At 42.6% G+C, this 15,291-nt stretch overlaps 1 protein-coding gene across 2 annotated transcripts in view; it reads left to right on the top strand.

Moving 5' to 3' along the window:
• Positions 1-15,291, top strand: part of erfl1 (Ets2 repressor factor like 1) — a 47,846-nt gene that overhangs the window by 12,868 nt on the left and 19,687 nt on the right. For both annotated transcript variants that reach the window (XM_082551639.1, XM_082551640.1), the window contains exon 2: positions 1,130-1,285. The gene's annotated coding sequence lies outside the window, so the exon portion shown is untranslated. The remainder of the gene's footprint in view (positions 1-1,129; positions 1,286-15,291) is intronic.

Consider the following 15,291-nt stretch of genomic DNA (forward strand, 5'->3'; position numbering starts at 1 on the left):
AAAATACATTTACTCTTGCTCTTTTTTCTGCAATTCATTTGTATTTTACCTGCCGTCACTTCTAAAAGGTAAATATAAATATCGTTTCTTCCTTTTATGTCCGTGTTTTTATTCGTTTCTCGCTTTGTTATTATTATATTTTATTATTATTACGTTAGGTTTTTTTTAAGCCGTCCCAGCTTTTTAATGTCAGTTACATCAAATCAAACTTACTTTTCAGGCTTATGATCATAATTATTTGATAAGGAATTTGGATATTGGATGCGCCCTCGCCTCCTCATTTTCTCCTTTGTTTTTCGCCTTTTTCCTTTCCTCGTTTCTGAAATAGACTATTGACTTCATTTTATTCATCAAGACAATCCACCTATGGGGTCTCGCACCTCTCCTCATCTCCATCTTGTCTAGAGGAGAAACTTCTGACAGGTGCGAGAAGCGGGTTTGATTTTTAAAAAATGCTCTCATCCTTAATGTGTTGTCATCTGGAAAGCAATTTCGTATGATCAAAGTGCGGCTAGTTAGTGCGGTCAATATTCTTTCCAGCAAGCTTCTCATATATCGATAACAAGACAGCAAAGCCTCTCGCCGAACTGCATTCAGGCCCTGTATCCGTTATGTGCCGATAATCCCGGGTACATCCTGTGCGTAAAATGCGTTATAGCCTCATATACATTTCAGGAAGCTTTAATATAAATATAGGAAAGAATATACCTCATTTATAAGGATTTTATAGGAATACTGCAGAGGGAAAAACTCGAGGAAATGCTTTCTAGTGCGATAAGGTCATCTACAAATGAGTGGCAAATACGCACGAAGTCATTATGTGAGTATTATAAGCTCTAACTGGCTCTTCCTCTCTCTTGCTGTCACAGTTACTGTATGACAGTAAGGAGTAAATAAGGTGATTGATCTGTGGTCTATGAAGCAGCAGTGGTCCTGCGGGAAAACATCAGAACACAAGCCAAAGGATCGACTCCAGTCAACTGGGCCAAAGCGCCACCTCCCCTGTTTCCTGTTACTTCATTTATTTTCATTAATTATTTGAATTGAGGGCAACCCCGCGTACGTACTTGTCCTTTTAACGGAGGATCTTCCAGTCGTACTAATATATATAAATATAAATTTTTTTCAGTGACGCCTTCGTGCAACAGCGACACTTTCCTCCTTGTTTCCTCCTTTCCGGTCGGATCAAGCGAAGCAGCGAAGAAATTTCAAGTCCAGTCCGTGAGACCGTGATCGGGCTTCGGCCTCAGGTGCATCTCTGAGGCGGAGCGACGCGGAGGTCCAGGTGGGTGAATTCAACCCCCCCCCCCCCCCCCCCCTCCTTTTTTATTTCTTTCTAAAAAAATTTAACCGTGTGCCTTTAGTGTCTATTTTCTTCCATTGCTTCTCTTGTGCGGTTGCATTTTCTAATTACAGTCGAACCTTTTTCTATAATAATTAAAATAGTTTAAAATGTTTTTAAGGTAATCTGAGGTCACTTAAGTCAAGATGCTTTCCAGTGGGTGGAGTCATTTGTTGCTGATTTTAAAAAAAGAAAAGAAAACGGAACTGTATTTTACAAAGAGAGTCCGTGTAGAGATGCAACGTTAAACCAACGTAACCATTCAAAGTGGTAATTTAAACTTTATAAGACAGCTTTCTGCACTCTATGAAATCTTTCAGACTCACCTATTTCTTAAAGATTCACAGAAGAACAACTTCTAAAAATTATGAAAAGAAAATAATTTTTTTAATGTGTGGAAATGCTTTTCAAAATTTCAAGATTGTCCTGTTTTTCTATTTTAAAAAACACTGCAATTAAAAAATAAATAAATAAATCCAAACACCTCTTTTTGGATTTTGAAAATGTGTCAGTGACAAAGTGGTACAGAACTATCTACAAATAATCAAAGGTGTCCAGTCTACTATCCAGTAACCCTTGGCCATGTGCAAGATTGCTCTCCATCAAGGTAATGAATGCTTCCTTCGTTTCTTCTGCACCCGTCTAATTCTTCCCGTTTGATATTACACTCTTAAAATTTGTATTTTAGTATTTATGATTCAATATTCATTAGTGTCTGCTGGAAGAGAAAATTCTACCTCTTACTCTCATAGCCTTATAGGGGAACTGAAGGACTTCTCCATATCTTTTCCATCATCTGCAAACACTCCCTCTTTCTCCGCCCCCCAACCCCCTCCTGTCGTCTTTCCCTGCCACACCTGGTAACTACAAACTTGTACACAATAATAACAGCCAGATGTATCCATCTATCTCTCTATCTAGCCTGTCGACAGTTAGTGGAGTGGCTGAGAGACTTGCAGGCGTGAAAGGTCAGTTAATCAATGGCGCACAATTTGACAAATCCCAGTGACTCTTATCATCCTCACGGGTGTTTAGGGCCGAAAGGAGGACCACCGAGATAAATGCTTAATCCTGAGTGCTCAGTGAAAGAGAGAGAGCGAGAAAGAGAAAGGACAAGGACGGGAGCGCTCTGAAGCAGATGGGCATGCAGAGAGGTTGAACGCCAGGGTTGGTAGTGGAGGGCAGTGGACTTTGGAAGAGTTGACAAGTAGAGATAGAAATTGAAGAAAGAAAGAGATTCGGAAGTGACTCAGTGCAACAACTGGAAGGTGATAAATGTGCCTGCTTTTGGAAATGACAGATTATACTTTTGTCTGTCGCAATCAAAGGACATGTGCAACTTTGTGGCTCTCAGATCACAGAACATTGCCTCAGGCTGGACAGGCCGAACACATGCCTTCTGGTCTGACAAAGAAATCCTGGTTCACTCTCGGTTATGGCTCTGCTTCTGTGTGTAAAGTTGAGAAAAACCTGAGGAAAACAAAGGTGTATGAGTGGTTGAATTCTCCTGTGGCATGTTAGCCCGCCTGCAGCAGTGTGCAACCAAGAGGAAAATGAGCTTTTGTCCACAAGGCTGGCCTCTTTTTTCCTTCAGTTTTTTTTAAACTGCAGGGGTTTTGGAAGAGGGAACAATTTCTCTGTCCTTATACCCTTAACAAACATCACCTCAGTAGGACATGTCGTCACTTGTTTTCTGTACTGAACTGCTAGGACCTTGTTATTTCCTGTTTTTATATTGGCATACATCACATTTAGTTAAAGAATCCAAATAGCATTACTGTCACCAAAAGTGATGGCTTGAATCTGAGGGCATGAATTGAATTTCCTTGCCGTGTGTGTTTTATCTTTTTTTCACATGGGTGCAAGAGAACTGGAGCTCTTTGAGCAATCACACAGACAGACCCTCATGTCCTTTATCTCCATCTCAATACAAGTTCAATGTAATTCAATTGAGATTAGTTGAACTGGCATGACAGCAGATCCGTAGTATTGCCAAAGCACTTAGGAGGCAATGACAGAACCACATCGATGTGGACTAACACATACACAACGCTGCACGACCAGCCAACCTTGTAGTGAGACTAAGACACACACATGCACACACAAAGTATAGGATCGAGCGAGAGAGTGACAGTCAAGTCAAAGAGGTTTTGGCAAATCTCGGGATGATGAAGTTAAAGGCTGATAGAAACTTGTCTAAAAAATGTGAAAAGAAGGAGAGAGGAATGATAAAGGGACCCGGACGATGAGTAGAGCTCATGTATGACAGAGTTCGTCCAAAAAAGATGAAAGAATGATTGACTCTCGGGGAGCACGATGGAGAGAGAAGAAGAAGGAAGGACAGGAAAAGGGGAAGAGGAGGACGTGACAAAGTGAAAGAGGTGAGCGATGCTGAGGAGAGCGAGAGAAGAGAAGGAGCGAGTGAGGAGAAAGCGCTGAAGGCGAAAAAAAGGAGAGGACAAGAGATAAAGAGAGCAAAGGGGGGGGGGGGGGGGCAAGAAAGGATAAAATGTATAAGAGTGATGTACGAGAAGAGGGGAGAGGAAGAGATTTACTAGAAGAGAGATTAAGTCAAGTTGTCCCCGGTCAGTCATTAATCCGATTTAAGAGCAATTAAGGTGAGACTGATTCCTTCCTAGAGAGAAAGAAATAGATGGAGAGGGTGAAGAGAAGGGGGGAAGAAAAGAGGAGACAGGGAGGGAGACAAGGAAGGAGTGATTGAAAGAGAAAAGTGGGAAAATAGAACAGGTGTCTGAACTCTGGATGTCGGTTAGTGGACAAATTACAAGTAATGTACTGAAAAACTAACAGGAACACTGGCAGAATACTCTAATCTGTTTATTTGACTGTCAGGTAAAATTGGACAAATCTAAAACTTGCTAAAAGTCACAGGTTAGGGAGCGAGGTGAAATAAATTTTTCAAAAGGCACTCCAGAAGTTTGGTCGTGGCTTTTCGTGTATTCTCGCATTCGTTGACTAACACACATTCCCTTTTGATCAAACCATGGATTTTCCGTGACATTGGGATCATAGAAGGGTACCTCCACACTCTGTTAACAGAAACTAACATCTAAAGTCTGCGTGTTATAGCTCAGTTATCTGTGAGATTTGTTTTGTGAGAGTGGACAGGAGACGTGAAGTTGAATTTCAGGTGAAAGTGCAGCGGCTGCTTCCCTCCAGTCAACATTAGACAGCGAAGGGCAAAGAGGAGAAAGAGACAGTGTTAGAGAGAAGGAGAGTGAAAGACAAAGTGGATGACTCTCCTCTGAATGAAAATGAAAAGCACGGGAGCAATGAAGAGTTTCCCTCCTCCTCCTCTTCCTCTTCCTCCTACTGCAACAAACCCCTCCAATCCCCACTCGGTGTGCTCTGTTGTTCCAGATATGTATCAGGGGTCTCGGGGTCAGCAGAGGGGTCCCTCCACTTGCTGTAGTGTTTCTATGTCTATTGGGAGATGGTGGTCCTGATAGCTTGGCCGTCTGACACGTACACAACAGTACATAAATCAAAGGCGCACATACACACCCTCACTCCGTTTATCTCCCACTCAAACAGTGCGGTGATAGCAGCCAACTCTGCATAGAGTCAGACAGAGGGAGAGGTTGTGGTCTGTCTTGTTAAGTGGGAAAGTAATAGGTAGCTGTAAAAGGTTTACTTCTGTTGCTGCCATCTCTATTGTTCAGGCTTTTCCAGTGTTTGTGCCTCTTTTGTTTGATGTGCTTCAATAGTATATAGCACACTCAACTACGTACATAATTGCTGTTCCACATAACTGCAGGACAGCAGCATGTTATTATGAAGTCTTTTAAGGCAAAGAATGTAGCAAATTGAAAGTGAGGTTATAGATTTTGTTTGTAACATTTTAGGTATCTGAATGGAAATGGTTTTACATGATTTCATTGACTTACATCAGTCACAAATGCACGTTTTTCAAAAGAACTCGGCCATTACTGGGAAAATGCACTTATACACATCTCTTTATTTCATTTTCTGTTTTGTCCTGGCTTTTCTCCTATTAAGATTCTCTCTATATTTCTGTGGCGCATCTATTGCAGTTTCTGTGGACCAATCTGTAGACCATCGCAAGTCACAGATTGAGAGGCCATTTGGCTGCTGTTGACAGGAGACAGCAGCTATTGACAGGGCCCTGCCGGGGAGGCGTGTCTCAGGCCCCACGTCCAAAGCGTTTGTGGCATTTAATACACTGTAGCAGTGGTCCTCACAGCCCTCACCCTGCGTGCTACTGCCATAGGGATCAATATGCACTGGGTTAGAGAGAAATGGACCATCTGATGCACACTCAGAGAGGGGGATGAGAGGAAAAAAGAGTGTAAGAGATGGAATCAGCGGGGAGGGGTGGGGTAGCAAGGGATTTAAGGGAAGAGAGGCAAAAGACTTGAAAAGGGGGAAATGGTGAGACCTAAAAGTGAAGAAAAGAAGAGAGGAAATGATTAGAGGCATGGTTTAAAAAGACATGGAGGCAGAGTGTTGCCCAGCACAGAGATAGATAGCAAGGGAGAGAAAGTGGTCAGTGGTTGAAAGAGACATTCAGCTGGGAAAGAAAACAGATTGGAGGGAACGGGGATAGACACTGAAAAAGAGGAAGGCTCTAGACACCAGGGAGGATACACACAGGAAAGGAAAAAAGACATAAGGGAAGAGACGAGTGGGAGATAGGAAGGGAGAGGGGGAGTAGAAGGAAGAAAGGAGAGGGGAGAAAAACAGAGGTGGTGGTGGTGGTGGGGGGGGGGGGGGGTGCTGGGAAGGATGAGGAGGAAAGGAGGGGAGTGGGGGGGGGACTAAAATTTCCATCAGGTTTTCAATTGGGGCGGATCAATAGTGTATTAGAGCTCACCTTGACCCCATCCCTCCCCCCTCTCCCTGGCCCAGCACACAGGCCAAGCTACTCTCCCTCACAGCAGGGGACAGAGAGGGGGAGAGATTGCATTACGGCCCCCCTTTCTTGGACCAAAGTGGCAGAAAATGGCACAATAAAAGCAAGAGCGGACAGAAAGAAAGAGGAAAACTAAGTCGCGGCAGGTAGAAACAGAGAAAGTGGGAGACGAGGAGTAAGAGACCACGGAATGAGCTGGAGGAGAACCCAGCAGGTGCTGCCGTGCTTGTTCGGATGGAGCTTTCTAAGAGAGGAAACTTGTTGGGTGGTGTGTGCATGACTTGTGTGCATTTGTATCACTATAACACTCAAAAGGACAGATTGGAACTGAAATGTGTGATCCACATAAAAAACAAGCATGTTTTTTGAACATGTATAGAATTTGGTTAAGTAACTGTGCTAAGTGTTGACGCAGTCACGGGGCTGCTGAACCTTGAAAGACAGAGAGTTTTGTCTATCAGTGTAAAAAAAATGCACTCATATGGACTCGAACAAGTCCGTGCATTAGTATTTTTATTTTATTAATATGCCACTAGTTTAAAAATTGTAATATTCTGCATAGAATACCTTAAATATATAACTATTGGCATTGGTTAGGCTACAAAGCCTACCAATGCTTTTAAGGTGTGGTGTACAAATCGGTGATCTGCTGCACGGTTACACACAAATGCTCAGTTAAATAAGTTGGTAGATGTGCACGAGACTGGTAGGACACCCTCCATCACTGGAGGACAGCGGGACTTGAAGCTGTTGCAGAAGGACAGAGGCAGGGGCCAGAGTGAGGGTGATGATGGGGGGAGAGGTTGAATAAAAAAATTGATCTAGGAATTTAGCATTTAGACACAGTTTGCAAAGTGATATAGAGGGGAGGCAGAGGAGCAGAGGGGACAGTGCGGGGGAGGACACTTAACTTTACAATAGGTCAGCTCTGCTGCTAAGTCTCTTACTAACTGGAATCTTGACATCCTGCCTCATATGCCGCTCTGTGCATATTCCCCAGAAAATAAACACAAAATGCGATTCCGAGATTCTTTCAATGATCCATCTTGAGCGTGTGATTTAGCTGTTTAGACAGGAGCTTGTTTGTAAAAGCACAGACCTACTAGCAGCACCATCCTCATCTCTTCTCCACATTTCCTAATGCTGTTCCTATTGTCACCCATCCACACTCCAGTGCACATACACACGCCAAGATGCCCGGCAAAACAACACGCAAATGCACACGCGCGCCCTGTGTCAGGCGTACGCACACACAGTAACCCACACAAACTCGTCCCACTCACTGAGGGGGAGAAAAGGAAAGAAAAAAGGAGAGAAAAAAGAAATCGATCGCCGGGGATAGCGGTGCGCGTCGGAGGATCGTATCTTGTCAAAATAATATATTACCCTCATCCCCGCCTGATCGATGCGGTGGATTAGGGACGGAGGGCTCCCTCTCTCCCCTCCTCTCTCTCCCTCTCTTCCTCCTCGGTGCTTGGTGCAGTTTAATATTTACCTCCGTGAAAGAACGGCCGCGACGGCTCTCAGCCCTAATTGATTCCGACACATGGGGCTCTGTGCTCAGGCTGCGGATGAGAGAGGGAGGGCCGGCTGGAATGCAGAGGTAGAGAGGTGAAAGAAAGAAAAAGAAAAGAGGAGGGAGAGAAGGAACCTCAGGACAGCAGCATCAAAAAACAAAATAGCAGGAATATGTGAAAAGGAAGGCTAGGAAAAGAAAAGATTTCCATAAGGAAGAAAAAAGAAGCTGTGGGAAGAAATGGAAAACTGAAAAGGGTGAGATAAAGTATGGAGTTTGAAAAAATGGATGGATAAAGGTTAGGGTGGTGGAAGAGAGACGAATGAACTTAAAACCTTGGAGGAAAACCTGGGAGGTCAGAGGAAATACAGTTAGAAAGGTATAAGATGGAGACAGCTGAGCCAGAGGGTGGAGAGGAATGGCAATGTATGTGGCACAAATAGAGGAGAGAGGGATGAATGGAACGGATAGCAGATAGGAAATGAATCAGGAAGAATGAGGGAAACGGGGAGAGTAGGTGGAAATGGGACTGCACGCGAAAGTGGCTTCAGGAGAGCAGGAAGAGAAACGGGAGGGATGAGGGCAGAGGAGAGCAAATGAGAGGGGATTAAGAGAGCGACAGGAAGATGGATAGAAATGGAGGAGTGAAACATGACGGGTGGAATGTAGAGCACCAATAAAAAGGCAAGAACGGGGAGCAAAGAAATAGGGGGATGATGGAAAAAAGAGCCCGGCGCAGAGGTGACAGAATGATATCAGGTGGGATAGACAGAAAACAGGAGTGATAGCGGAGCGAGAGGCGGGAGGGTATAGAGGGACCATATTTTCCGCTGAAGGAACTGGCCTGTCATGCTGTTCCGCCAGCGCAGAGCGGCTCTATAAAATACAGGGAGCAGGCGGGTCGTGTCGGGTGACTTATGTGTATATCTAGGCTTTGTCAATATTTCTTTCTGTCTTCCTTCCTCTGTGCTCTCCCTATTGCTCCCTGACTTTCTTTTTCCAATTGTGCTTCCACTGTCTCCCCATTTCTTACTACGAGTGTGTGTTCGTCCCAGTTAAGTGCTCACTCCATCTCCAGCACTGTTTGTCCACCTTCCTGTTCTTTCTGGGAAGTGAGAGCACATACAAGAGATATAAGCCGTAGAAGTCACCTGCACCTTTTGAGCTTGCAAGCCAAACACGACTGTGGTGCAACAACTTGAGGACTTATTGAGGTTTTATTCTTCAGTCATTCTCCATTATGAGGCGATAGAGGCAGGATGATGAGGCTTGCGGTTAAATTTACATCAACAGAGCACCAACACAAATACTCTCATTGGGGTTCATATTTTAAAGTCTATCTCCAGATTAAGAACATAGAGACACACACGGCTGGTTCCCTCTCTCAAACAGAAGCCGTCTTACCTGTTAAGACGGCTTCTCTTTTGCATAAGTGCGGGGATAAATGAATTCATCGGGTTGTGTACATCTTTCTGTAAATCCACTTTTCTAGTTTGTGTTTCTCCAAGTACAGAAGCACCGGGTGGTAGGCTGATTTATTCATGTGATCCCACGTTGGGTTACACCTCCTCTTCCTCATTTGGCATGGTTTAGTATCCTGCACACAGGTCTGTGGAGACCTGGATCCATGGGGGGGCCAGGCATCCTGCAGATACACTACCCCAGTGCACAACTAGTGGACACTCACAAATTACCCTGCTCTACATTTCATGTATATTTATTATGAAAATACATTAAAACTTCTCCGAACTGTTTCTGTCTTGCCATGTAAGTGAGAGTACTACAATGTTGCCCTCATTTTTGACTTCACCAAAGTCCTGGTGGGACTTGGCGATGAGAAAAACATTCAGTTCTATTTCTACCTACCTGTGTCGCCACAGAAAAAGTGAGGAGGGGAGGGGGAACATAGAGGACACAGAAGTTGAAATGGAATGAAACAGAACTTATTTATTTTTTAAAAATAAGCCCCAAATTTCCAATCTATCCCCATGACTTCCTCTGCCTCGGTGCTATGGTTTCTTTTTCCTTCCCCTTTCTCTCTCTCTCTCTCTCTGTCGCTGTGTCTGTTCTTTATTTACACCTCTCTCCTGCTCTCTGCAGTGGCTCAGGGAGCGGTAACAGAAGTGTCACTTGTCATTATTGGTCTAATTCAGTAATCCGTCATCGTGCACTCACTGTATGCAGCGCATTATACGCCAGCACAGCAGGTGTACTACGCACCGAGGTGGAGATTCGATTTGACACGCACACACAGGCGAGAGAGCCAACGGGGGCCGTAGCAGACGGGCACCGAATGTGTGTGTTTGTGTGCGTACATTTTGTTTTCTGTGTGTCGGAGAAAGTGGAAGGGGAACAGATAGAAAGATGGAGAAATTGAATTTTTGTGTGCATGTCTGTGGATATATTGTAGTTTCAATAGAAATACAGCGGTCTAAGATGTCTCTGTAGTGGGACGAGACATCAGCGACGGGACAGAGACAGCAGAACGAGTCAGAGCAGAGACTGTGAGCGGTAGCATGTGTGGGACCAGATGCGAAAGAAGATATTTGCAGTAAAGAAAAATGAACAAAATCCAACAATATATTATTACAGCGTGCTTTCCATTCATTTACAGTCTGCAATTATCAAATCAAAGTTTACGTCTTCATCTGAGGGCTGAATATGTTTTATAACCCAGCCTGGAAGCAAAGCTATAACACAATCTACTGTTCAAAACACGGTATTGAGTTTCCATGATTCTGTTGTTCAACACTTTTACTTGGCTATAAAAGTTTTGCTTTATCCTCATAGCATTTTCTAAAGCAGTTCATTAGAAAGTAATATTTTTATTTCTTAAGCGAATATGATGGCTGACCAGCCAAGAAAGTCAATTCAGTCTGATTTATAAATTAGTTGTCTGACTTTTAAGTTTGGTGAAACTTATAGTTTATTATGTTTTTCCCAATTGAACTGCTTGGCTATTTAAACCACATTAATGCCAATTTTTCTCCAGTATTTTCATTTAGCTGCTACACTACACAAATAGGACCACATGCCTCTACCTACCAGTGGAGAAAGAAAAAGAATAGACACAATGACATGCAAGACAAGGAACATCCAGCTTATGTGGTCAGCGTCTTGGACTTCACCTGGACTCTCTAGATTTAATTATGAGAGTATATGGACTCATTGTCATTGTACAAAAACATAATGTGTTGTGCTTTTCACCTACCTCATCCTGCTATAGTGGGAAAAAATCCATAAAGCGATATGATTGCTAAGTCTCCCAGATCTCTGTTCAGCTTGCGGCATTGCTAACTTCTGCACTACAGTGTGAAATTATGGATTCTCCTGAGATTATGCTTAGAAGCACCTAGATAGATCTCCAAACCCAATGTTTGTTTTATATAACGGTCAAGTCTAGATTCAAGTTAGACATGGTGAGGTGAACCCTGCTGCAGTCAGGGTTGTGGTCTGTAAGACTGATCCATTATCCATGAAGTCAAACACCGATTTTATCTGCTTTAGTCTCGCCCATATTTATGTTTGTTTTTGCCAGTATAGGCATCACAGATGGCTAATCAATCAGTCAATCAATCAATAATCAATATTGGTACAGATTTTTTTTTAATTTAACCTGTTAGTGCTTTATCAGTTTAAATGATTTTAAGTGTAGTTTAGCGTTTTTAGTGCCGCTTTCCTCAGCTTACACATAGATATCATTTTAGATGCAAGAATGTCAGACACTTTATCAACTTGACTTATGCTTGGTATTGGTAGCTGTTATTCAAGTTCATTTTATTCATTTATTTTTTAGTTTGTTTATTCTGCATGTAGTATATACAGCTGGATGCTTTCATATCAAGGAAATAAACACAAAGGCAAAGTCCGATAAAAACAAAGGAAAGTGGAAGTACCATCCCTGAAAATCCTTTCACTTCATGTATGATATGTAAATATGATATGAATGGATCTTAAAACAGGAGTAGGTAGAAGCTTAACACTGCACTGCACACAAAAATGTGCATACAGTCCAAACTTGGCACACTTCTAAGTCAAAGCTATCTACAACTTGGTGCTCCGGTGGGTCCAATCGAAAGAAAGGCAAAGCCAAGCTTTGTATGCAGCATTGACAGTCCCACCTCCCTTGGGGTTGGAGATGGTGCCCCCTACATTCTGGGTACTAGAGTTTTATTCTATGTGAACAAGTGTGTGAGGGTGATAGGGTTTAAGATGTGATGGAGCTTCACCTCTTCTCTTTATCAATGGCAATTTGTATGTGAGCACACACCTCTGGAGTCCCAGCGGACACAGTGGATTTCATCAAGTTCTTAACCCCACAAGGCTACAAATCCGGTTACCACTGTAAGTGTTTTAAACTGTTTAAACTATCACAGCACTCCATGCTGAGTCCCAGCCCGTGTGCAAGTCACGCCCAGATCACACCGAAGCATATGAGTGTAACTGCATTTACTCTACTTTTTTCTCTTATTTTATTTTTGCTTTATATAACACCTGCCATTTCCACCAGCACATCAAACCCCGGCTGTAAGCTGACTCCGAGGGGATTCACTTCTATTGTTTTGTGAAACCTTTTTACAGCTGCTTTTATTGATTCATTTTTATCATTCCTTTTTTCATTAAGAACATATGGAAGACATTTTTTATGTGATTTGACTACACCCCAAATTTCTGCTGCTGATTTTACTGTAAGATTGTGAGATCCTCTCGGTGATACTGATGATGCAGAGTAGGGCAATGCAGTTTATACACTGAATACTAATAGCCACGGTTGCTAATTGTTAATTGCAAGATTTTTCTAATTACTACTCATTAGTGTAATTTGCATAACTCTAAATGTATGGTGAACTATGATGAGCCCAGTTCAGAATCAACAGCTCAACCAATGAAAACAATGAAAAAACATCACAGTATGTCTTTATTTGCCATTTCTTAGAAATTATTTTGTCATTGGTCATCAGTAGAATTTCAGACATGTGATTGAGCTAAATCACCAATCCACTTTTACATCAGGAGCAAACCAAAACACTTTTTCAAACAGACATCGACTGCACAATTTAAAGCTGTCGCTGCATCTGATTGTTTACTAATCGCTAATTTATCCGAGAAAGTATTCAGTTCAAGAAAGTGAGGTGAGAAATTACAATTGAACTAAGAGAGAGAGAGAAAAATAGATTTTTATGTTAAAGATGTTAGACTTTTACTTATTTTTTCTCCAGAGGCCTTCTTCCCCTTCACCCACCCAAAAGACAAGAGTAAAGCCTTTCAGTCACATATAGCCAGAGAATTAGAGATAGGTATATGAGGCTAATCCTTCAATGTGGTATAAACAGTAACAGGTAATTTCTCATTGTTGTTGGTTTATAAATTATAGCTCTTGAATTTAAATTACAAAAAAAACCTTTTACTATACAATATTATTAGGTTAACATGAACTGTAAACAAAACATGCTTAAAAGTTGAAAGAATGAAATGGCAGGAGCTGTTTGTTTTGGATTTCACAGAGCAGACAAAAAATGTTATGTCAAAACATCTTAATTTTATAATGAACTAGTTATTTTGACTTAAAGGCTACACTGAAAGGTCATTAATATCTGAAGGTTTGCTTATTTGCTTATATCTCCAATGGATCATTTAACCTATTGACAAAGAGCCCTTTGATTTTATCTATTGCCTGCCTGATGGTGATCATCGACTGGGGAGTTATTTTGTATTAAATAATCAGAGGTGATCAATAACTGTCTTCCTCCTCCTTCTTATCAGCCCCACAATGTCTCCATGTTGAAAGACCCATAGGCGCACACTGCTGACATGGTTATAAGATGGTCGGAATATATGTAATCTGTTGATCCTCTGGCGTTTTACAGTTACTTTGTCTTTGTTTAGGAGCTGAATTGCACAATAGCATCCACCAAATGATGGCCAGCGCACAATGAGCTACTTCTCCTCCTCTGCATCAGTTGATCAAAACCGCCTGGAGTTATGCAGTTAATGGCATCATTATTGTAAAAGAGAGAGAGAGAGAGAAAAGGAGATAGGAGAGCGAGAAAAAAGGGGGTGGGAAGAACAAAGTTGGAAAAGGAGAAGGAGGAGGAGGGAAGGAAGGAAAGTGTTTGAATTATTATCCTGTATATGCTCGAGTGGACACGAGACAGAGAGCAGGGGGCGATTTGGCGAGTTGTTGAAGAAAAGATGAGAGGTGAGGCCTACGGTGGGGAGGAGAGAGCAGGAGGGAGGGCCGGTGATGAATGGAAGGAGAACAGGGATGAGAGACGGAGCAGCATGAAAGAGTATATACGGTGCGCGGTCCCGCTCCGAGGATGATGAAACGTTAATTAAAGTAAACGAGCTACCTGAGCTCCCCGGCTAACCCCCTGTCACACTCTGTCAGGAGACAGAAAGAGGGAGGTGGGGGGCAAGGGGGGAAAGAGGGGGGGCGGTGGAAATTTGACTGGAGAGGAGAGAAGTTGGATAATCCAGCTGTGGCTTTAGTTCAAGGTTGATTGCTGTCACAGTTTCTAGCACAGATATCATGTATGTGCACACCAGCGAATGTGAATAAATATGACTTCAATATGATCATTTAATCATTTACGTTTTTTTTGTGCATTATTATTAAAGTATTTCCCATTAATTCCTCGCAGGCTCCATCCAAGATTTCGTGTGAGACCCGCCGAGCTCTCCGCAATGACATCTCACATGCGGGAACAGAACATTTTGAATGAATCGATCAGCCGTGCGAATGTGCCTGAAATGTTGCTGCGTGGATCAGTAATTACAAACTACTTTTTGGGCAAAAGTGTGCCCTAATTTTCAAAAGAAAGCCCCACCCATCCTCTCCCCCTCGAATATGTTTCAGCCTGTTCTCCTCTGTGTATGTAATCCTTATTTCCCGTTCAATCCACGCAAGGTTTCATCCGCCAAGATCACCTTTGTTTCTTTTTAATGCTCATATTCATTCAATTAATCTGGGCTCTAATTCGTTTATATATTTATTTACTCGGTCTCGCCATCACTCTCTTCTTTTTTTCATCTCTCTCCAACGATTATCCTGGCGTCTAATTAGAAATCGATGCCGCTTGGCCGCCGGGTATTTGCAATGTGTTTGTGGACGTTGAGAACAATTCCCCGGACAGAAAAGACTGAGAGAAGAAAGAGAGAGGAAGAGGAAACGCTACACTACACCGCACTGCACTATATGCACACACACACACGCGAGCGCGCAGATTCTGACAACCGACTTAACTGCTTGCAGCGATTCTTCTTTCTAAAAAAGCAGTAGGCTAAGTTAAAAAAAAAACAGAAAAGAAAGAATGCAAGGAAAGGAAAAATGAAAAGAAAATGATTTTTTTAACGACTGACGCGAGGGATTTGTGCAGAATTGTTGAGGACTGTTTCCCCGTCTTTTAGGAAAACAAACAAACCTCGAAGTGGAAAAGCACTTTAAATGTGATGGCCTGCATCTAACCCTAGCCAAAAGTCGAAGGAGCCAATTCATCACAAGGTTATAACAATCCAGTGCGCCGAGCCTCTATTGCA

This window comes from Aulonocara stuartgranti, assembly GCF_965226115.1.
Source record: "Aulonocara stuartgranti genome assembly, chromosome: 11".
NCBI lineage: Eukaryota > Metazoa > Chordata > Actinopteri > Cichliformes > Cichlidae > Aulonocara > Aulonocara stuartgranti.